Raw genomic sequence first — 6,847 nt, 5'->3', positions numbered from 1 at the left:
TTTTTTTTTTTTTTTTGGTGGAACCGGGGATTGAACTCAGGCCTTTGTGCTTGCCGGAGAAGTGCTTATTCCACTGAGCCATCTCCTCGGCCCCTAGAATGTCTTTAATAAAGAAATCAGCCAGCAAAAAATGGAGAGTCTGTGGGGTAAAAGGAACCCTTCTCCACTGAGGGTGGGAATGTAGACTGTTGCAACCATTATGGAAATCAGTGTGGATTCTCCTTAAAAAACCAGAACTGGAAATCCCATTCAAACCAGCTATTCCTCTATGGGGAATTTTCCTAGAGGAACTCCAAATGCCATATCATAGTGATATATGTGCACATATGTTTATAGCAGCATAATTTGTGATAGCCAAATCTTGGTAACAATCAAGATGCCTGTCACCTGAGGGATGGATGAAAAAGATGTATTTTTAAATAATGGAGTATTACTCAGCTATAAAGATTGATAAACTTGAAGCATTTATATTTAAGTTGATGCAAATTGAAGATATATTCCTAAGTGAAATATACCAGATGCACATGTCTAAATACCTTATATTCTTCCTAGTATAAGAACTCAGAAGAAGAAATAAAAATAGAAATGTATAACACAATTAGAAGGAAAGTGAGAACTGAAGGATTAGACAATGAAGAGAGGGCAAGAAGAAGAGCTAGAAAACATGACAGGGGCAAAGCCATGTATTTATATGCACAAGATGGTTAAGACAATGATCTTGAGAATCTTAAGGATGTTTTTGAAACTAGCAGTCATTTGGTAGGATTATCACCCCAACTAACTACATATGCTGATAACTGTGAACTAAGCAACTGCACTAAAGATAATAATGTGGAATACTAGTGTCATTCTTGGAATGTCTGTCATTCTTCTATATACCTAATGCTTGTCTAATCATATCAATTAGTGGCATACTGTGTTTGAAGTAAATTTCTGTTTTTAAAAAAGTAATAAATGAAAACAAGAAAAAAACTTGTCCTAGGATTGTCCTGCTTCAATGCTGTATATGATTAGATTTCTAAATTTCTAAGCAAAAATATGCAATTGCTTATTCCTATTTTTATAATATTTTTTATTCATTTTTTTCTTCACATACTGTAGGTAGTTAAAATTTAACATCTCAATACTTAATGGAAAATACCTGTTCCATGTTATGTCTAAAAAATTTGATATTCAGACAGATCATGAGGTTAAGCTCAATTGCCCATGTTGCAGGATAATAATAATAATCTTCTCTTCTGGAGGGTCAAAAACCTAAATTTCCAGTCCAAGAATTAGAGAAAAAGGAGGGATGCAAGGACAGCCAACATTTTGACCCTAGCATTTTAATTCAGTGAAGACTCAGTACATAGAAAAACCAATAGTGTAACGTCATGTAATTCAGTTTTTCCCCAAATTTTCTGATCAAAGAGATTATGGGGTCACAGAGGAAAGTGATCAGTGATGGGGAGTGTGCCTAAGGAGAGTCATATGGAGAGAAAACATTTTTTCAGGCTTTCACAGATAGAAAATTGGTCAAGCAATGGCCGTGACTCAGCCACATGGCTGACACTGACAAAGGATCTACAAACTGCGGTACAGGGTTTCAGGATAAATCCTGAGGGAGTTTGGCTGACCTTGTCACATACAAAAGTTACATTTCCTGTTATATAGTTCTTACTTTATCTTGGTCTTAAGCATTCTGCAACAAAGTCTAAAAATGAAGTATAGAAAGTAAAGCCATATTAATATGCTGATCTGTAAAAAGCTCAAGTCAACAACTTCTGCCATTGCAAGTCCTATGAAAAACCCACTACTATTATGGACTACTGCACTATATTGGAACATTTTGCTGAATTCATGCACCTAGAATATTTAAATAACAATGGAATAGCCTTCTCTGAGAAAACTAATCAAAAAAAGGAGATACAAATGAAGGACCATTTTGTATCTGTGTATTCAAAATAGTTAAGATAGATATACAGCTACTTTCTCTTAATTCAATGAGAACAATTTGTTCTAAAAGTGTTTGTAGACAGCATATCATATCTACATCTTGTACTGTGAATAACCACTAAGAAGCCAACTATATGTAATATACTAATTATTGAAACTGTCCTACTCATTGTTTTTGAAACTGTCTCATTGCTATTTTTTCTCAATAAAATTATTTTTTAAAAATTCTGTTAATTCATGTTTTAGTTATTTATTTATTCAGTTCTTCCAGTTTTAGTTCATTCTAATAATTTATATAGTATTGTAGATCCTAGAATGAAGGGAGGTCTTTGAAAATCAAATCAACTGCTAGATGTCTGAATTTGGAAAATGTATTTTACTTGATGAAATTATACCGTGTAGTGTACTAAATCGACTAGCATTACCTAATCCACAATTTATTGTGAGAACTAACTAGGACCTCAAATTTAAAAATCAATTGTTATTTTTAACATAGCATTTACATTTTATGAATTATTTTCAATTTGCAATGAAAATCATGCATTCACCGTGTGCTAATTATTACCATAAAGGAAGTGCTATATAAACTATTGATGACATAAGTCAGTTACATTGTAAGACCAGACCCTCATGATAACCAACATGTATAGAAAGAGTGACTTCAAATTATGGCAATATAAACCTTAAAATCATAAACACTCTCTTGTCACCAACCACCAGATTTGCAGAGCTTGTAGAAATGGGAGTTAATATGTAGAGAGTAAGTGAAGTTTGATGAACAATTGAAAGCTTTTTGCTGTTCAGCTGTTTTTCTATTCTGATAATCAGGATTCTGAACTTTAGGACCATTTATAGAGAAGAAATGAGATAGGGTTAGAATGATACTCTAATCCAAGGTGAGATTCTTGGTTACCTGATGTGATGATTTGATGGACATAAATTAGCTTGCTTGTAGTATGAATTTCACAATGTACATATATCAAAATATGATGTTTAGCCTTAACTATATTTTTCTTTGTTAATCATACTTAATAAAAAGTGAGTTTGATATATAATTTAATCTACAAGGAAAATTCACTATAAGTGAGAGTCATTAGACCTATGAAACAACTGCACTCAGAACTTAAAAATTTAAGACAATAATTCAGTATATGTTCTGCAAAGAGAGCACATTAAGGTGATAATTCAGATAGAAACATAAAAGTTTTTCAAAGTAACTGTAGATATAAAAGATTTCAATCAAGGCATAAGAAAAGAATCAAATGTTAGAGGAAGATAAATAAGTTTTCCTCATTCTATTAAGGGAATTGTCAAGCATAGAGAAAAGTTGAACTTTATAAATAATACTTAAACTTGTACTTTTTTTTCTTTCATTAGCTATAAAAATTTTCTTTATATTATTTTTCATGATTCAGGTGGAATTGTACATGCGTATTCTTCATACTTAGATAATTTAGAATGCAGAATACATTGTATTATTTTGCAAATACATTAATTATATCAATTTTTGTATGTAACATTTCATATATTATAAATAATGACATTTACTTATGGCTTCTTATTGAAGTAAAATTTATATATATTGGAGTTGAGTGCATCATTTGATTATTTCATCAAATGTATGTACCTGTATAATGCAAACCTTAATCAAAATATGGAATATTTCCCTTACTTCATACTCCTCAGCCAATCATACCTCTATCTTCAACACTACCAAGGAGTTTATCGCTGCCCTGTATTTTTTCTTTTAGGTTAATTCTGCCTTTTTTTTTTTTCTGTACTGGGGATCAAACTCAGACCCTTGTGCTTGCCAAGCAGGCACTTATGCTGCTTAGCTATATCCCTGGACCCATTCTGCCTATTTATAAAAGAATAATATAAATTCAGTTTTCAGCCACATACTTTCTAATGCAGATTTCTTTCACTCAGTAATCTTGTTATATTGCTTGAAAATGTCAAAATTCATGTTTCTATTTTCCTGATAATGGACATAGAGTTGTTTTCAAGTTTGGGCTATTTTGAATAAAGCTTTTATGAACATTCTTCTATGATTCTATTTTGGATTGCAAGTTTTATTTCTTTTGTGTAAATTTGTAGGAATAGAAGTACTGGGTCATAAGGTGGTTATTCATTTAAGTCTAAGAAATTTCTAGATCAATCTTTGAAACACATTCCCTAAGGTATATGGAAATACAATAATAAAGTTAAAAAGTTTAAAATATATCTAACACAGTTCGGTGTCTGTTACCTTGCTGTTTGGTGAAGATGCTTGGGTTTTGGAAGACGTGACTTCTCTCCAAGCTTTGCATTTCTTGTTCAGAGCAGGAAATCACTTCCAGATGACGCATTTCCTTTGGTATGTCCTGGGGATGAAGGTTCTGCGGCATGAAGAATTTGAAGAAGGGTGCAAAGCTGCACGTAATGGGCCTGACGATGGGAAATGGAGTAAAACAATGGTGGGGTTTGGGCCCAAGGATGACCATTTTGTTATGGAGCTGACTTATAATTGTGGCATTGGAGACTACAAGCTTGGCAATGACTTCGTGGGAATTACACCTGCTTCTAGCCAAGTTGTCAAGAATGCCAGGAAACTGGAGTGGCCACTAATTGAAATTGCTGAAGGAGTTATTTAAATTGAAGCCCAGAAGGATATAAATTCTATTTGCAGAATCAGGTTCTACCTCAGTCAAATTCTGTATTAAAAGCAAATCTAGCAGTGTCTCATCTTCAGAAATCCCTGAACTACTGTCTACTCTCTTGGAAATGAACATATATGAACAAGATGAAGAAAAGCAGAGGGAATTGCTGGGCTATGCTAAGAACCACCCTAAGCTGGAACTCCAGGGCATCAAGAGCTCAGCTGATTATGCAGCAGCTTCTGGAAGAACTGCCTTTTCTTGTCCCCAAAAAGAGTTGCCAGACATAGAAGATTTGATGAGAAGGGAGAATCAGAAGATCTTGATTCCCATTGTAAGCCTCGATACCCCTGGGAAGGCAACAGTACAAGTCATCATCCTGGCTGACCCTTAGGGACATGAAATTTGTTCTGTTGGAGATGAAGCATTTTGAGAACTTTCTAAGATGGATCCAGAGGGAAACAAATTGTTGGATGATGCAATGGCAGCAGATAAAAGTGATGAGTGTTTTGCTAAAATAAAGTAAAGGCTTCAGGTTAATGGAAGACATCATATGGAGCAAACATTTAAAATCCTCATCCAGCACTTGGAACCCTGATGTATCTGCTTATGATAAATATTCTTAATACTTAGTTGTGTCCTGTACAGGCAAGGAAACCTGGCTGGTGAACATTTGTGTATTTAAATCGTTTAAAGCACTGATATGCTTTAAAAATAAAATCTGATTATCATTGCGCCAAAAAAAAAAAAAAAAAAAGAAAATTACTGTTGTTAATTTGAGATCCCAGAGAATTGGAGGAAGAAGTACTTAAGGCATGAATTTCTCATAAATTTCCAAATATCACAGATTTTTCACCTTTAGGAAATTTAATGAGTCTCAAGCAAGATTTGACCAAATTCACACATTGTCAATTCCTAGTAAAATTGTTTAACCCAAAGACAAAGGAAAAGTTTAAAAGCAAAGGGAAAACTACAAGAAATTCAAACTTATATGTGAGTTCTAAAAAATGATAAAGGCCCTGAATCCCAACATTTTACAGTGCAGGGGTGAAGGGCCATCCAAAACAATTCTGTCCCAAAAGAAATGACTTAATTTCATATTGACTTTCCACACAGGAGCCAGAGTCAGAGTGTAACATACAATGTGTCCTTTTCAGCTGTAGCTGTCATCACCTTCTCTTGGCCTTGGTCAGCACTGCATCCTCTGCTCTGGGTTCTGGTCCTGCTCTGTGTCTTCTGCTGTGCCCTCTAGCTTTTCTGATGGTTCTTCCTCTACCTTTACTTCAGAGTCAGTGTATAAACTGAGGTGAAGCATTCTTTCTCTTCTGATTGCGGCTCATAGGATTGCTCATGAATGTAAATTTGTACTACTTAATGGAACATTCTTGGCATAAAACCTTGTTACATTTATCACAATTAAAAAGACCCCCACAAAGACTGCTACAGGAAACACACAAAATGAAACATTGGCAAAGCATAAGAAGAAAATAATGGTCAAATTAGGATTATACACTCAGCTAAACTTGCTTCAAGAGATGTTCAAGTTAATCAAAATAGGAATAATTATTATAAGTGAAAATATTGATAAATTTTCTATGTAAAATTTAAGTTCCTCACCCACCTCACTGAATAAAAAGAAAAGGAAAAAAAGAAAGGCCAAAAATTGCCCAAGGAAATGCACAAAATGCATTATCTTATGTGTTATGATCTGGGAAATATAAAGTATTTCCTTAAATCAGTAAACAAAATATCAAATAACTTCATGAAAAAGTTGAAAAAGGACAGCAACAGGTTACTCACCGAATAAGAAATTAAATTTTTCAACAAATATGCAAAACATTTCTGAATGTCAAGCTTTCTCAGAGCCCATGTGCTGCTGAAATGGGTGCGCAGTATTTCCTATAGAAAGGTAAACTAAAATAAACATGAATTGCAATTTCATATCAGCATGTTTGAGAGAGAGTGCTAATTCTGTAACACAAGCACTGTCAAGTGGCTGAAGCAATGGACAGTCCCATACACCAACAGCACATCCTTGGTAATACAGTGTACCCCAGTTCACAAATTTAACTCGTTCTGCGATTCTGAAAAAGAAGGCTGATTTGTGCTCCTGCAGGAAAGATGGCCGGGGTCATATTCATCACTTGATGTAGCATTTATAAACACTAATAAAATTTTGCCACATACTTCTGTTTGTGAACCAAACAAAAGCATTTATGAATTGAGGTACCACTTCATCTGATAATATGAGCATGGAACATGTTCTGTAGTTTTTG

The 6,847-nt window shown here is 34.1% G+C and overlaps 1 pseudogene; it reads left to right on the top strand.

Annotated features, from left to right (window-relative positions):
- Positions 1–5,097, top strand: part of LOC101577239 — a 12,165-nt pseudogene extending 7,068 nt beyond the window's left edge.
- The last annotated feature ends 1,750 nt before the right edge of the window (positions 5,098–6,847 follow it).

This window comes from Octodon degus, unplaced genomic scaffold (assembly GCF_000260255.1).
Source record: "Octodon degus isolate 3935 unplaced genomic scaffold, OctDeg1.0 scaffold00152, whole genome shotgun sequence".
Classification (NCBI taxonomy): domain Eukaryota; kingdom Metazoa; phylum Chordata; class Mammalia; order Rodentia; family Octodontidae; genus Octodon; species Octodon degus.
The sequence above is the reverse complement of the archived record's forward strand: the minus strand, read 5'-3'. Positions and strand labels throughout refer to the sequence as shown.